General features: G+C 40.2%; 1 protein-coding gene across 3 annotated transcripts in view; it reads right to left on the bottom strand.

Annotated features, from left to right (window-relative positions):
* add1 (adducin 1 (alpha)) overlaps positions 1–16993 on the bottom strand; it is a 55258-nt gene extending 38265 nt beyond the window's left edge. For all 3 annotated transcript variants that reach the window (XM_056290212.1, XM_056290213.1, XM_056290214.1), the window contains exon 1: positions 16865–16993. The gene's annotated coding sequence lies outside the window, so the exon portion shown is untranslated. The remainder of the gene's footprint in view (positions 1–16864) is intronic.
* Positions 16994–17577: the final 584 nt, after the last annotated feature.

Raw genomic sequence — 17577 nt, 5'->3', positions numbered from 1 at the left:
ATTCTTATTATTTGTGATATTCACATTACATAATTGAGAATGTGGACACATTGGTAGAAGCCGTATTTAAAATCAGTTTCAAGCCCTCATGTCTGCAACTATCTAGCCTGGCAATGTATCCTTGAGTAAGACAAAAGCTAAAACGTAAGCTATATGAATGCTGTTCAGAAGCTGACTCTAGAGTCTAACCTCCCTCTGCAGACCCACGCAGACAATATTCCTATGGTCATCTAAAAAATATCACACTTGTATTAATGTTCTGTACATAATTTTTGATTGTCAATGAGTAGGAGCAATGTATTAGTATAATTAATGGCAGCAGCATTGTTAACAGTAGCAGTAGCAGTACTATTAGCAGTGGTGGTAGCAGTACTGAAAGGATCATACTTTAATTTAATATAAAAATAAGTTGGTCTATTACAAGACATGGGCCCTTTTAAAAATTATTAACAAGAAAACCCCTCCTGTTCACTTAATGTCATTTTAGATAAAATTGCCTGTTAAATGTCTAAAGTATAAACGTAAAGATCCTTGGTGCATTCCTAAATCATCAAAACCAAAAGTCCGATTCACTCTTACGCCTTCTTCGTGTGAAGAAACTCAGAATAGTGCCCAAAGATGAGGTACTCGTGGTGGGAGCTCCTGTCTTTGAAGCCACATTTGCCATTTCTTGCCTAGGATTAAATGCCATCAGATCGTGTTCTGTGGTATGAAGCTGTTTTTCTCTGATCATCCTACAGTCTAAAACTGTTTGACGAAAGAAGTAAACTTTGAGCAAAAAAACAAACTGGTCACTCTCCCTCAGAAAAAAACTTTGAAAATGAAAGCCGTTGTCCCTTCATCTCACTGGGACAATTAGGATTCGCATCAGTTATTGGGATAAGCAATTAGTTCTGGTGCCAAACACACTCATTAGGGAGAAAGAGACCTGTAACTCCCGGCCTGTCATTAATACAATTGTGTCTTTAATCAATGCAAATGGGTCTGCCAAACAGTGGGAAATCTTTCATTATGATGAGGCTGAAAACATCTGACTGTCCAGTATGTACACTATAATGGAAAACCCTCCTGCTATTTAGCACCTCAATCACGATTCAACACCATTATTGCTTAAAAAGATAATAAATAAATAACTTGAATGTTGGATTTATTTCACTTTGTGAAAAAAAAAAGCCACAATGACAGCACTACATTGCAGCCGATCTTAGTCTGGCCGGTCTCCATTACATTGCATGTGCCAAATATATGAATACCAGTGAGTCGTAATGGTTCTTGGGCCGAGTAGCAGTCAGTTCTCACTTCCTGGGTCATACTCAGCACTCACTGTTTATTGTATTCTCTATTCGTTATTCTTTTTGTAGTATACTTGCTGTGCCAAAGCTAGGGATGAAACCTGACTCTTTAAAATGAGGCGACCAAAGTAAGAGAAAGTCAAAGGTTGCAGGCTACATCCCTATTCTAAAGATTAAACATAAATCTTGTTTAAGAAAATGTGTTTCATTGTTGTACAAACCTTTTGGTATGGCACAAAGAACTGACACTAATTACTACTTGTAATAATCACTATATTAAAATTACTCATAATTTCTTAATACTTTATATTGCTATAAAAAAGATGGTCTGTTTTATTTAAATATGGCAATGACGACTGTCAATGCTGTCTCATAAAGACACCTAAATCAAACAGTCAGCTGCAGTCTGCTGCGTCCTGTCGGCTCAAGGATCACGGCCATTGCCTGGAGCTGCAACCGGGGAGGAGACACCGAGGGCAGTCTGACAGGACGCAGAAGCGGGGCGGGCTAGGCCGACTGCTGGCCCTTGCAGACCGGCAGTTCTGACAGTCGTCCTGGTAGTGAAATTTTTGGACTGTTTTTTTATTTTCCCTCCTTTGTTCTCTCTGTTTTTTTATGTTTTTGGTGGTGTCGTTTTGGTTTGGATTTTTTTTGTCTTTTGTGTTGCATTGCTGTGAGCTGGCAGAAATGAAATGTCTCTTTTTTGTACGCAAGTACATGAATGAGATGACAATAAATTGTTCCTGATTCCTCATTCCTGATGCAGAAGGAGTTGTTCATACTGGAGAGTGCACTCTCTAACACTGAAATTTTAATGGCTGAAACTGGGTGAAAGAGGGAGAATTAACATGGGGAATAGAACAAATGCAAGGGGCAGGCTGGATTTGGGACCTGATGTTCTCCACCTTATTTACAAAATGAATTAGAAATTATCGGACAACTCAACATTAGGTTCAAATAAAGAAGTGGAGGGACCATCAATAACAGAATCAATTACCCTAAAGAGAACTTTAGGATTGTGGCTATTTCTTGATATCAGTTCAGAAGTACTACCTTCTGGTAAATTAACATTTGGTTTTTAAGGGTGTTATGTGCTAATTCAGGCTTGTTGCCCTTCCATTGTCATTCCGATTTTCTGCAAAGTCTTCTAAGGGCAGGAATGTGATAGATCAGCCAGTGGAGGTTGTTTGATTTTAATCTCAAGGGATGATGAGATGAGAGGGTGACTACTATGGTAGTGATAGTGTATTTGATTAAGAAAGATGAGGACATTGATGATAGCAATATTCATTATGCTGCTAATTTCTTGATTTCCTAATTTACTTGCATCCCATTCTCCTGCTCTGGCTATATTTTGCTGGTGATTTAGCATTATGCAGATCTTGTCACTTGTAGATGCCATACAAGAAACTTGGTTGTACCCACTTGGCCAATGCAGAGCATTTTATTTTTAAAAAACGTTCCAGCTTATTAAGTATTTTAGTAATTTCAGCTTTTTAAACAAATGCACTTTTGTTATCATCAGAATCAGAATCAGAATACTTTATTCATCCCCGAGTGGAAATTGGGTATCTGTATATTGTATTGACGTGCTGCAAAAATTAGTGCCCAGTTAAGAACAAATAAAGCTTAAAGTTAATGTGGTCAACTACCACTAGCTGTAACAACAAGAGAGAGAAAATTAATTGGAGGAGCAAGAGAAACTGGACAAAGAGCATCCTCTTTCAGAGTCATATTTGGTGGTCAACAAATGCCCTTTAAAAAAGCCATGTTTTTTCTGTGCCAGTGTGTAATAATAATAAATAAAATCTGTGCGCAATAATGACAATAATAACAAAGGTAATGATACAGTATTGTCCTTCTGACAGACTATGCTAAAAAACAGACTATATAGTGTAATACCCTGTGATGTAACAACTATAACAGAGGGAAAGAAGTAATTTCACTTTTCTTTCCTCTCATCAAAGATCATTTGTTTATAAAAACACATTTGCTGCTGCTCTCTGGCTTCTCCACAGACGTTAACTGAATCACTCCAGCTGTCCCACACCAAAAGACACCACTACAACACACACAGCTTTACCTCATCCTCCTTCAATAGCCGTTGCCATACCTATAGAGTATGGCTGTGGATATTTTAACAAATACCTGTGCAAAGGGCAAAAGGCTTTCTCTGTCTATAGGGAGGTCAGACGCCCATCTCTCACCTCTCTTCAGAGCTGTGCATGCAAGGCTACAGCTAGCCTCCACTCCTCTGAGTGCAGTCACCATGGAAACCAAACATCACCATGGAAACCAGGGATCATCTTTAGAGATTACTGTTACGTAAGAACAGCTGTAGGCTTACAGCAAACCCTGTCAGTGTCCCAAGGCACACATTTTCTGACAAATGCGTTACTAACTCACTCCAGAAATCAGACTTGTAAGGGTCAATGTCTCATTCAGGGGATATAGGAAGGATGCGCTGACGAATTTCTAAAAATATAATACACACTCAAATCCTACATTTAGGCACACAGGCTTTCAGATCAAGACGGAACTCATATGATAATCAAATTGTAGCACAATACAAAGAGCTTAAATAATGTTCTTAGCGAGGGTCAATGTTATGAACTTCACATACAGAGTGGAAGTACTTTGTTAGTATTGATTACAGCTTGTCACAGAAGAATTTTGCAATGTACAGGCAATGCTGACTGGTGTTATTTAAAAGGGCCTTTAGCATTTGTTCCATTAGCAAGCAGCCAGATAAGAACTCAACACCTCTGCCAAACATTCTGCTCATTCTCTATATCACACAGCATAATGTCATTCAATGCTAAAAAAAAATATTTTGCAGGGAACCAATATCAATTGCTTTTGCTACCAACTGGTGCCAGTTGTATTTTCCATATATTAAGGAGCTGACTAAACATGGCAGGGTGATGTGCGTAACTCTAAGATGGGCCAACAAATGTCCTATGTAAAGAAGCTCGTGTGCATAACTGACCAAATTGATTTGAACGTCTGCAGGTTGCTCTGAGCTTAAGATATAGGCTAGATTGTTCACTTAGACAACAGAAGTTTGATTACAACTCTTTAATTACTCAATCACTTCAGTTGGTCTCACTAATTAATACACCTTCATCCAGTCACAGGGAGAACTGACTGGAAACAAAAAAAAATAGCTGGTGTATTGAGTAGCTGGACTGAGCACATACACTTATGGTCCTCCAGGGCACGTGGCCTGAGACAAAAGGTACTGAAACTCTCTCTCCGGGATATAAAGGAAAACTTCATGTTCTGACGTCAGAAGATAATGTAATCCCTATGCACCGGCCATTCCCTTAAATTCATCTGGTCCGGCCATAAACTGGGGCTCCAATACATGGTAAAGCCACTAAGTCAGCCTGCCATATACCGGACCAAGTGAAAAGAGATAGAGCCTTTGCACTATCTTTTTGACAATGATGCCAACTGCACTTTACAGACAACAGAATCTGACTTAAGAAGACAAAAGAACCATGTCATGGCTACAAATCTCCTGAAGGCAATAACTTTTGAAACTGCTTGAAAGGTCAGATTGTCCCTGGAGCAGACACACAATCTTGTCTGCACTGGTATATTCATCTCTGTTGCAGTCATCAGTCCTACGAAACTATTTCCATTCTCTCAGACCCTAGTCGTGATACGATCTGACAATGATGTAAACATGAATAAAGAGGGCGCGAGAGTAGCAAAACGTACAGGTAGTAAAAGAGGTAAAGCTGTCGCAATTGGGGCTCAAGCACTGCTTTTTTCCTCAGTGCCTTGCAGTTTATAGTTTTGTCCATATTTCAACTTTATGACTTCATTGAGACAGAGGCTATACTTGAAAGCTATTCTCACCATGACTAAGCTCTCATCGGATGGGAGGCAGCATTAAATAGATCCATTAAGAGTGCTCCAAACATATGACAATGAAGAAATAATCAATGAGATCATTGTGGTATGAGAAATAACATGTTTTCAAACTTTCACTGGTCTTTTCTATAGCCTTTTCAATGTGTCTGTGGGTTTCATGCAGTTTTTTAGACATTAAATAAAGGCTCACTCAGCCAGATCTCTGAGCTGGATGCCTGTCGTGACTGGGTACTAGCAACTAGCACATTTAATGAAACTGCTGTTTTGTGTGTGGGTGTGGGTGTACACGTGCATGTGTATTACATAGCCTAACCACTGTGTACTGGCCAAGTGACTCGTAGGACAGGAATGCATTAAGTGTTGTTTTTTTCTTAACAAAATGTATTGTGCTGGACACAGTATCCTTGTATTTTTGTAGTTGTTACGACACAGATGGCCTTCACGGTAAGCAAATGGTGCCGTTGAAAATATTAGCAAGGGGAAAAAACAAACAATAAAATGTTAAGCAAAATACAGAGGCAAAATTATTGATTCACATTTTGTAATGAAAAGTGGTCCTCCTAAAACCAATCTGAATTGAAGAACACAAAAACAAAGAAAGGGAATCAGCTTGAATCATTTGTCTTTTTGTCATTCTTCATAATAGTCTAAATGCAACTTTATTGAGCAATTAAAAATCTGTCTGCAATACTTTGTTCAAAAATGCAAAAAAATTGAATTTTAACATCTTGATCAAACATAGATATGACAGTGAGACCCAAGATTAGAACCTGACCGATAAATCGGCATGCCGATATCATCGGCCTATATGAGCTGAGCTAATTGCAGATTTATAACAACCGATAAATGATAATCAAAAAACAATCAAAGACATGGAAGACGGATTCAACCATGTTATGAATGTTGTTGTTGCATAGTTTCCAACACCACTGTTGGCAACGCACGTGTTTGGAACACCACAAATCACAACAATCAGCTGACCCAAGCAGAGTTAAGCAGAGTAGCCCACGACGGAGATCATCGGTGTTCATAGTAAGTTGACAATTATTACATGAAATCTACTACTACTGTCAGCTGCTCCCCTTAGGGGGCACCACAGCAGATCATCCATTTCCATCTCTTCCTGTTCTCTGCATCTTCCTCTGTCACACCAGCCACTTGCATGTCCTCCCTCACCACATCCATAAACCTCCTCTTTGGCCTTCCTCTTTTCCTCTCATCAGGCAGCTTCATCTACAGTTTTCTCCCAATATACCCAGCATCCCTCCTCCGCACATGTCCAAACCATCTCAATCTCCACACATCAAAACCTCTTTTGCTTCGTCTTCCAAACTGTCCAACTTGAGCTGCCCCTCTAATATACACATTCCTAATCATGTCCAACTTCATCACTCCCAAAGAAAATCTTAGCATCTCCACTTCTACCACCTCCAGCTCCACCTCCTGTCTTTTTGTCAGTGTCACCGTCTCCAAATCATACAACATAGCTGGTCTCGCTACCAACTTGTGAACCTCCCCTTTCAATCGTGCTGGTACCCTTCTCTTACAAATCACTGCTGACTTGTCTCCACTAGGCGTGGGACGATACTGGATCGAATTCCGAATCGTTCGATACGGTCTTCATGGTTAGATATGCTCCCCATTTCACAAGATCGTGTGTAATTAACACTAGAACGACCGGGATTTCACTCCTACCTAAAACGACCATGGGTGGTCAAAATGGCCGCTGGTTTTTAAACTCTATATTCTGTCAAGATAAATACCCAATTGAGATATTAATGCATTGCATATGTTAGTATGTCTGTTAAGAAATAGCGGACACCAAAATTAACATTTTAACAAATTCAATGCTATTTTTCAAAGAATTTAAAATAGCCGCTGTCCAACGCCTGTAAATACTACAACGCCACGGTGGTAGTCATGGTGTGTCTGAAATGGCAGCTGTACCGAGACACGTAGGCAATATTACCTGAAAAACAAAACGGAAAACACATATTGCTAATCTAACAAACGTAGCAAGGCCTATAAAATGTGAAAATGTATAGAAAGAACTGGAAATGATGCAAACTACATGTCATAAATAGTGAAATGAAGTGCACAATGAGGCGCAAATTACATGCAGTCATTTTGACCGGTCATGGTCGTTTTAAGTAGATCCCTTCATAACATTTTTTTGTGCAACTGATCTAAAACTCGTTTTAATGCAAATATATGCAATTTTAGGAGCATTCAGTGAGCGGCAAATCTGTATCTTCTTTTTCATTTTTTTTCTCACAAAGGTATTAAACTCTGAAAATCCAAAACAGTTAAAATGACCGCCTTGGTTGTTGTAGTGGTTTTTAAAGTTTAAAGATTTAAAGTAAAGCAATTGTGTTACAAAGCAAGAAAAGATGACACAAAAAATTGTTAGAACTTTTGCACTTGCGTTACATTTGAATAAGTGCCTTGATAATGCCAGAATGGTGGGCCTAATTCTTAAAATAAATGAAAAATAGAGGACTGCAGTGGTGTTTTTTCTCTTGCTTACCAAGGCATCCACTGTATCGTATGGAATAGAAATCGTGAGCCCTGAATCGTGAGACGTATCGAACTGTGAGATTTGTGAATCCTCCGACCCCTAGTCTCCAACCTGTTTGCACTTTCTTCTTCACCACCTCTCTTTCACACTTTCCGTTACTTTGAAAAGTTGACCCCAAGTATTTCAACTCATCCACCTCTGCAATCTCTGCTCCTTGCATCCTCACCTTTCCACTGTCCTCCCTCTCATTCATGCATATATGTTCCGTCTTGCTCCTACTGACTTTCATTACTCTTCGCTCCACTGCATACCTTCACCTCTCCAGGCTCTCCTCAACCTGCACCCTACTCTCACTACAGATCACAATGGCATCCGTGAACATAATAGTCCACAAAGACTCCTGCCTGATCTCGTAGAAACTTCAGAATGTGACATGTGGTCCATATTGAGTTTGGTCTTGGAACTCATTACTACTACTACTACTACTACTACTACTACTACTACTACTACTACTACTACTACTACTACTACTACTTTCGGCTTCTCCCGTTAGGGGTCGTCACAGCTGATCATCCGTTTCCATCTCTTCCTGTCCTCTGCATCTTCCTCTGTCACACCAGCCACCTGCATGTCCTCCCTTACCAAATCCATAAATCTCCCATTGGCCTTCCTCTTCTCTGACAGCTCCATATTCCTCATCCTTCTCCCAATAAACCCAGCATCTCTCTTCCGCACATGTCCAAACCATCTTAATCGTGCCTCTCTTGCTTTGTCTCCAAACTGTCCAACCCGAGCTGTCCTTCTAACATACTCATTCCTAAACCTGTCCTTCTTCATCACTCCCAAGGAAAATCTTAACATCTTCAACTCTGCCACCTCCAGCTCCGCCTCCTGTCTTTTCGTCAGTGCCACTGTCTCCAAACCATACAAAATAGCTGGTCTTACTACCATCTTGTAAACCTTCCCTTTTCCTCTTGCTGGTCCCATTCAAATAACTCCTGACACTTCTCGACCAACTCCACCGTGCTTGCACTCTCTTCTTCACCTCTTTTCCGCATTCCCAGTTACTTTGGTGAACAGTTGACCCTGAGTATTAACACTCATACGCCTTTGGCACCTTTACTCCTTGCATCCTCACCATTCCGCTGTCCTTCCTCTCATTCATGCATATGTATTCCATCTTGCGCCTACTGACTTACATTCCTCTTCTCTCCAGTCTATACCTCCACTTCTCCTGGCTCTCCTCAACCTGCACTCCACTCTCGCTACATATCACAATGTCATCCGCGAATATCATAGTCCACGGAGACTCCTGCCTGATCTCATCCATCACACTGCCTTCATACATATCCTGCACCACTCCTACATACTTCTCTGCCACTCAAGACTTCATCATACAATACCACTCCTCTCTCAGCTCCCTGTCATATGCTTTCTCTAAATCCACAAAGACACAATGTAACTCCTTCTGACCTTCTCGATACTTCTCCAACATTCTCAAAGCAAACATTGCATCTGTAGTGCTCTTAAGTGGCATGAAACCATACCGCTGCTCAATAATCATCATCTTTCCTCTTAACCTAGTTTCCACTTCTTTTTCCCACATCTTCATGCTGTGACCGATCAACGTTATACCTCTGTAGTTGTTACAGTTCTGCACATCACCCTTATTCTTGAAAATCGGTACCAGTATGCTTCTTCTCCACTCCTAGGTCATCCTCTCACTTTCCAAGACTGTGTTAAACTATCTAGTTAAAAACTCTACTGCCATCTCTCCTAAACATCTCCATGCCTCCACAGGTATGTCATCTGGACCAACTGCCTTTGCACTCTTCATCCTCTTCATAGCTGTCCTCACTTCCTCCTTGCTAATCCTCCGCACTTCCTGATTCACTAGCTCCACATCATCCAACCTTCTCTCTCTCTCATTTTCTTCATTCATCAGCCCCTCAAAGTGCTCCTTCCACCTTCTCCACACACTCTCCTCACTTTGTCAGCACATTTCCATCTTTATCCTTAATTGCTCTAACCTGCTGCACATCCTTCACAGCTCAGTCCCTAGCCAGTCAGTACAAGTCATTTTCTCCTTCCTTAGTGTCTAACCTCTCATACAACTCACGATACGGATTTTCCTTTGCCTTCACCACCTCTCTATTCGCTTTACACCGCATCTCCTTGAACTCCTGTCTAGTTTCTTCATCTCTCTGACTATCCCACTTCTTTTTTGTCAGCCTCTTCCTCTGTATACTTTTCTGTACTTCAATCCACCACCAAGTCTCCTTGTCTTCCTTCCTATGTGTAGATGACACACCAATTACCTTCCTTGTTGTCTCCCTAACTATTTCTGCAGTGGTTGCCCAGCCGTCCGGCAACTCTTCACTACCACCCCAGTGTCTGTCTTAACTGAACCCCTGAACTCCACACAAGTCTTCTTTCTTCAACTTCCACCATTGGTTCTGCCTTCACTCTCTTCCTCTTCTTGGTCTCCAAAGTCATCGTACAGACTACCATCCGATGCCACCTAGCTAAATTCTCCCCTGTCAACACCTTGCAGTCTCCAATCTCTTTCAGATTGTGCCTCCTACATAAGATATAGTCCATCTGTGTCCAACTGTCACATGAAATGCATTACTTAAATAATTATAAATGTCCCCAATCACTTTCTTCTTAGCCTAAATAGGCCTGACAATATTCATGTCTGCCATGCCTGGTTTTTCTGCAGTAACGTGAAAGCTGGTACCTTCAGTCAAACATCAAAATTATGTTTAACATCATAGAAGTTCAGTGGTGCACGCTAAACTGTTGACGAATTTGATTGTAGGTTTATTTATGAAACAGTGTGGCAGTTCTAGTGAGTAAATAAACAATAGTGCTATCATTTTGCCCTCGTCATTTCTAAAAATTCTCTAGCAACATCACTTACAGCAGCCTATAACGTTGTCCACTGCTAAACTAGGTTACCCTCAAAGCTAGCTAATGCCATGTTTATCAGTGCAAGACTACTAACATTAATGAGCAGTTAAACTATAGCATTTAACTTATTCTGACTAAATGAAGCAATGGTAAATATATCTGCGACTCGCATATCTGTAGTTACAGTCAATGCATTGGAAATTATTAAATCAGAGGGGACACATAAATAAATGTGAGCTGAACAAGTCTCTAACATGCCTTGGTAGCCAAACAAATTATGTAGCTTCTCTTTCAAACATGTAGTGTGAAATCCCAAAGTCGCAAGGCCTCGTTTCAGTCATGTAGTATTAGATGCATTCAACAGCAGCGTTGAATTCAACCTGTCATTGACAGAAAGAGAATGAGTGGTGGAAAGACAATGGCAGCCGTTTCAACAGACTGTCAGCCTTCGCAAGGCAATATCTCTCCTATCCACCCTCTTCTGTGGTGGGTGAGAGGGTTTTCATCACCATAGGCAACATTTATGAAGAGAAGCAAAGTACTCTGAGAGGAGAGAATACAGAGAAGCTGTGTTTCATGTACATATTACAACCTGCCCCTGTTGGATTGGGATGAATTAATATTCTTTACTACCACTGAACCATATGGCACACTAACTCATTTACTGTATATTGTTTATTTGTCAGGTATTTGTTAAAACATTTTATAGATGGCATGTTATTTTCATTTCCCCCATATTTTAATAAGGATAATATATTTGTGCTTTTTTTTTTTATTTAGTTTTTCTATGACATTCTTATGGCTGCACACACACACAGACACACACACAATTTCTGTAGTACTCTGTAGTTGACTCCTATTTATCAAAACTTTAATATATTTTTATTGTACGTTTGTTCAAAGTACTATTTATGACAATAAAAAGTTTATTTTCAAACTGCATTATGTCATGTTATCTTAGTGAGGACACACATAATTATACATAACAAATGTTAGGGAAAATCTTTGTTTATGTTGAGTGTTTCTGAAAGAAAAAAATAATATCGGCCAATATATCATTATCGGATTTTTAAATCCTCAAATGCCTGTTTTAAAAATCTTATATCCATCAGGCTTTACTCAAGATATAGGATTAAGTTTGTCTAAACTATTAATACCCACTGATCTGGCATAAATTCAGCTTACCAATCAGCCATTTTTGCAATGAGTTATCCTTAAAAGCCTAACAAGAGGCGGCAATGAAAGTGCATGGTAAAATCAACGGTTCTTATGGACAGATTTGAAAAGGTGAAGAGAGAACTACCAGTTCTACAAAAGGCTACAAATTCATGAAAAGCTAATGTGAAGCAGGATGTAGTATTTAGCTATTACTCTTTTGAGTCAGGCTGACTCCATGAGACATTCTGATTAGGGCTGACTACATTAGAAATATTTCTGTGCACATTACTACAGCATGACAAGACAGGAAACCAACATATGTAAGAGTGGATATCTAAAACTGAATTATTTCAGCATAACATCCAATTTTCCAGATATTCTACAAATCATAAAACTAACTATCCACCCTTATTGCTATGTTTGCATTCTCCTCTTATAAATTATAGCCAGGTTTCTTATCCGTCCACTCACTCACAATATTAAACATTATACCATCCACTCACTCACAATATTAATCCATAGTGTCCCTTACTATCTTTATTTATGTACCAAAAAGCTCGACTTAGTTTTGGTGTATGACAAAACGGAGTTAATGGAGAGTTTTCCAACAAATTTTAAACAATCAGTGTCAAGAAATAGATGTCACTTCTTCCAGAAGTTTTCCCCCCTTATCCTACAAGTTAACTTAATGACCCTCATACTAAGTAAAGAAAAAAAATACACCAGTGTTTTATTTGTTAAATACAATGATAGTCACATTAATAGTAAGTATAGGGGAGACTAGAAGAATAACTCCATATGCAAGCCTGATTAACAGACATTGCAAAACTTGCTGTGGTGAACATCAGCTTTGAGCTCAGGCCCTATTAGCATGAGAAGGGCTATTATCAGTCACTGGCTGCAGAGACCTGGAGGGGCTATATATGTTATGTTAGTGTGGGGACAATGGCTGGGGTTTGACATATAGTCAAAGCCCAGCCATAGGGCGAGGAGCCATAGGGGAGGAGGGGATGAGCCCCCAGGCTTTATATGACTGTCACATGACATATGGGAGAAAGCAGTATGGGACCTCTCTTAAAAAAACAAGCACCTCTCTGTACAGTACACCAGAATGTGTGCTTTGCACTGTCCAGTTGAAGCTGTATGTCACTGTAATAATAGCTGTAATAATACAGCTGTAGTCACTGTAATCCTACAAATGGTCATACAGAGTCCTAATCACTGATGTTGAAACATGTCAGGACCACGTTCCTCAACATTCACATGCATGCTTTAAAGGTGGAATGAGTGGGATTTTCCTAAAAATCAATGTATAGACTCGTACAAAAATAATCCCTCTCAATCATCACTTATAACCCACTAGATGTGTGTGGCGGTGTCTGTATCTGCAGAGGCCCTGTCCTTTGCCTGTTATTTCCTTATTTTCCATGTATGGGACATTTCTGGGCGTTAACCTTTGGGCAGGGGGACTCTATAAAAACACAGCGACCAAGTGCCAAATCGAGATCATAAGCACGCATCCAAAAAGAAACTATAACAACAGTGGGCACAGTGTCAAAAAGACACAAATATAGTGAGGCAAAACACCAAGTGGACAAGCTCATTCCAAAACGAGAGTGAATCTCGGGTTGGCTTTCACCCACTGGTCAGCACGGAAGTAGAGGATGGGAATGAAGAGCAAGAGTGTTCTGGTAACTGCGGTCAGGGGGTGCTTCTGGTGTCATTGAGCCGGGGAGGAGGGGCCAACTTTAAATGTTGTTTACAAACTCCAACCAACATGTCCTTCTCGTTCTACCTTTAAAGGTGAGCACAAGTGCATGCTAAGTGTAGGCAACAACTTACTAAGCATGAGTTCAAGTTTGTATAGGAAGTTAGTGTTTTCTGATTGCTCAGATCACATGATCATGTTGCATGCAGATGTGTTTGCACTATGCAAATATGCACATTTTTGTAAACATATTTCCTTAATTTGATGAATTGATTTCACAATATTTCAAGTGTTTTAACAACATTCATGGTAAGCTCCTTTTCTTTTGTAAGTAATGCATTCAATATTTCAAAAATGAAAAGGTCCTTTCTTTCTTTTGACAATAGCCTTAGTGGTTCATCTTCTTCTTTCGAAGATTGCTTTGCAAAATTACTTGGACTGCCCACTTAAAATGACATTGAATCGGTTCATGGTCGGTGCACTGAATCGGTGCAAGGCAAGCTTGATAATGAGAACTTGGTGCGTTAATGACAACTTGTGATTTTCAACAACGACAATCTTGCTTTTTTTGCAAATAAAATATTTAGTATAATAATCTAAATATATATCATATGATTTAAAAAGAAGACCCCAAAAATTAGTGATGACATCATAGGCGTCATTTTGGGGGGTGGAGGGGCTGCCTCTCCTTCGGTCTTGGGGGGGGGGGGGTAGGGGGGGTTGCTACATAAATGGCTCAAGTAGACCTAACTTAAGCTTCTTTCAGTGTCTGCAAACCATGTCTAGATGCATGCTCAATAAGTCAGGTAGGAAAATCAAAGATGTCACTGAAGATGAGTAATGAAACGTAGCTGTCAATTAACGTTGCATCCAGATGAACTGATTCGACCATCTTTGATGGCTGCAAACCAGTGATTACAAATGGAGAGTTGTCTTTATTTACCCTATACTTTTCTGTCTCCTTTAGATGTCGATTGTTAGCAAAGTAGGCCAGTGCAGTCTAGACACAAGAAACAGACCACGTTCCCAATTTTTTTCCACACACTCCCCATTTCCCTTCATGCACGCAGGCCTTAAAGTGAAAATTAAACATTTTTATTTTTCTTTCTCTCCTTTCACTTTTTTGCATCCATTTCAAATACCAGTGGGATGCTTATCAGCCAACATAGCCTATATAAAAACGATGCTAATGAAATTATGCTAATGGACAAGATGTCCCCACCATCCCCATGACTCTTTTTCAAGAATAATCAGAAGTGGCGGTCGGGTGTCACAGCGGACCGTTACAGTAGAGCCTCAACACTGAGTTTCTTAGTTTGAAACCCAGTGTTGCCTCTGGGCATCGCACAGAGTGCAACTGGCGGCACTCCAGGGTGGGGAGCAAGCAGGGGTTTTCTGTCCCACCATTGAAACTAGTGACTTCCACATGTGGTGGGGGTCTGCACAGCTGTGAGTGGATATGGGGGAAATAGCATGGGCCCCCATACTCATTAAACCCCCCCCCCGTGAAACCCACAGCTGGCAGGTGAAAAGAAATGGTTGGTCACTTCACGTTTATCGGAGGACTCGTGTAAGTCTTCACCCTCATTGCTGCAGGGTCACACAATGGTGAGACCCAGGAGAACAAGGAACTGGTGTCAAATTACGAAAGAAAGGTGGGAGAAAATCGATTAAAAAATTAAGAAAGAATACAGACAATACGGTAATGCCATCTAGTTATTTTGACTAGGTTTTCTGTGACCTCAGCGGTGTGAATTTGAGTTCCGCGAAGACTGTTTGGACATTTCTAAGCGATTGCATATGGTGCGGAAGGAAGTTAAGAGTAAAACAGAAAGAAAGTGAGGGACAGTAATAAACTTGAAATGAGGAAAATATTTTCAGCTGCACTGCGGTCAAGGGTGTGTGTGGGGAGTGGGAGAAAAACAAACACAAAGCTCTGTATCTGGCGAGTGTGTGTATGTGCCCGCACATGTGTGTGAGTTAGTTGGAACATGTAATCAGATTGACAAAGCTAAGCTATGTCCTTTGGGTGTTCCGCTTATTATGACAGAATCGCCAAACCCAGTGACTTACTATCCTTAAGATATGTACATGCACACACATTTGTCTTGGTCGTTGGGATTTCAGACTCCCTAATCCTCATACAGTGGGGGGGGGGGACTTTGCTGGAGAAATATAAGAGAGTCCATAGAGAGTAAGTGCTTAATGCACCCTGGTACAGGCCTAAAATCAACAGTTAACTGCCAGACAATGAGCCTCACCATCAGACAGATGAAGCATTGAATGACACACACACTCTCCTAATCATCAGGACATCCACCTCCTCATTCTCTCTCTGTTTAACATTAGTATCCATTATTTAACATAGGATTGGCTTGCTGCAGTCAAAAATATATCCCTGGTTTTGCATCAGTACAGGGATATATTTTTGAGAAATTACATAACAATGCAGAAAAACAGGTTCACTGGATAATTTGCTTGCTTTAGAGGAAAATTAATTAGCTTGGCTTAATATGCATTAAGTAAAAACACATTTCATTGTGACACATTGCCACACTGGTGGAAAAACAGATGAAGAACAGACCTACACCCACCCAAATAGAGAAGTTATTCAAAATCATTGATTCCGGTACATGTATTGCTACACCTCTTCGTGCAACCGTTGTTATTGCAATGATGTTCAGCAATTATAACATCTCGGAATGCAGCGCCACAGAAAACTTTCTCTTTCTTCGTCACCATCTGCACCGGAACACACTGATCTATATATAGCCTGTCAAAATCATATGATTTGCATAATTCTCTTGATTGCACTGTACACACAAACTCGGCGAGGAAACCTGATTAATCACAATAAAATAAAAACAACCTAGTGCCCATTTGTGGTTCAGCATCTTCGCAATGCACAGCAATGTCATGAAACAGCAACAGGCCCAGTACAAACCTTCCAAGTAAAGTACAGCAAGAGGCACGTAATGGGTGCAAAAAAAATAATAATTAAATGGGTTTTCAGTACATGCTCAGCAATGGCCAGCATGTAAAATGTAAAGCATTTAACACAAGGCCTAATCCCACTCGAAGGTAATATTACTTCATGACTTAACACTGAGCAAAATGTGTGGTTCCGGGTTGTTTGGTAAACACGCTGAGGAATCAACGCAACTTTAGTGCAAAGTAAAAGTACCATCATGCTAAACGAAAACATACACACACGCCCCTCTGCAGACTCCATTGATTAAGATACTGGCAACAGCAACACAGTTAGAAAGCACGCCACATTTAACCGCTACAAAGACAAGTGTGAGAAACGTTTTCATAAATCACAGGGGGGCGTCGTTACGACGGCAGAACCACAACACTTGCATGCAAAACGTCGTTTGTTTCGTAACTTACCCTCTTTTTTGTGTTTGAATAATCAACTTGAAAGACTGCGTTGTGAAAACGGGCTAACGAATTTGACTAAAAATTTGATCTCCCTCCTAGCTGATATGGAAAGGGTCCCTCTCGGTGCTCGTAGCTCCGCCCATTGACCGTCGTCCCACTAGGGTGCGGCAAAATGATTAGCGCTGCTTCTCACCATTGATTGGAGCATAATGAATCACGTGACATACTTGGCAAATCTGATTAGTGCATGCGTGTTAAAGCCCGCCCTACGGAGCCGTGGACAATTTTTTTTTCTTCTAGCGATAAGCGTCCTGCAGCCAGATACAGTCAAGATAGTTAAAATGTGTCTATTTGAAATAAATCTATTTGGGTTGGTAGCAATATGTGTCCATAGGAACGAGCATTTACAAAGTCGAAGATCTTATAATGCATTAAATACGGTTTTAAACAGGGTTGCTAAGTATTGTTTTGTGTGCTCGTATTCAAGGAGCTTAAAGTAAGTAGCAGTAGTGTGGTTTTGACACACCGCACACCTGCGAAACAAAACAAAGTCCATTTATTTCTCGTTTCATTTCCATTGGTGAATAACCCGTTCATTTGTACCAAAAAATAAACCCAAATACATATTAATCAACGACTTTAAAAATTAAACAAGAATACGGCATAAGAATGATAAGCCTGTCTATTGTATCTAATTTCAATACTTGCAGTGACTTTATGTA

The sequence above is a fragment of the Lampris incognitus genome, chromosome 12 (genome assembly GCF_029633865.1).
Source record: "Lampris incognitus isolate fLamInc1 chromosome 12, fLamInc1.hap2, whole genome shotgun sequence".
NCBI lineage: Eukaryota > Metazoa > Chordata > Actinopteri > Lampriformes > Lampridae > Lampris > Lampris incognitus.
The sequence above is the reverse complement of the archived record's forward strand: the minus strand, read 5'-3'. Positions and strand labels throughout refer to the sequence as shown.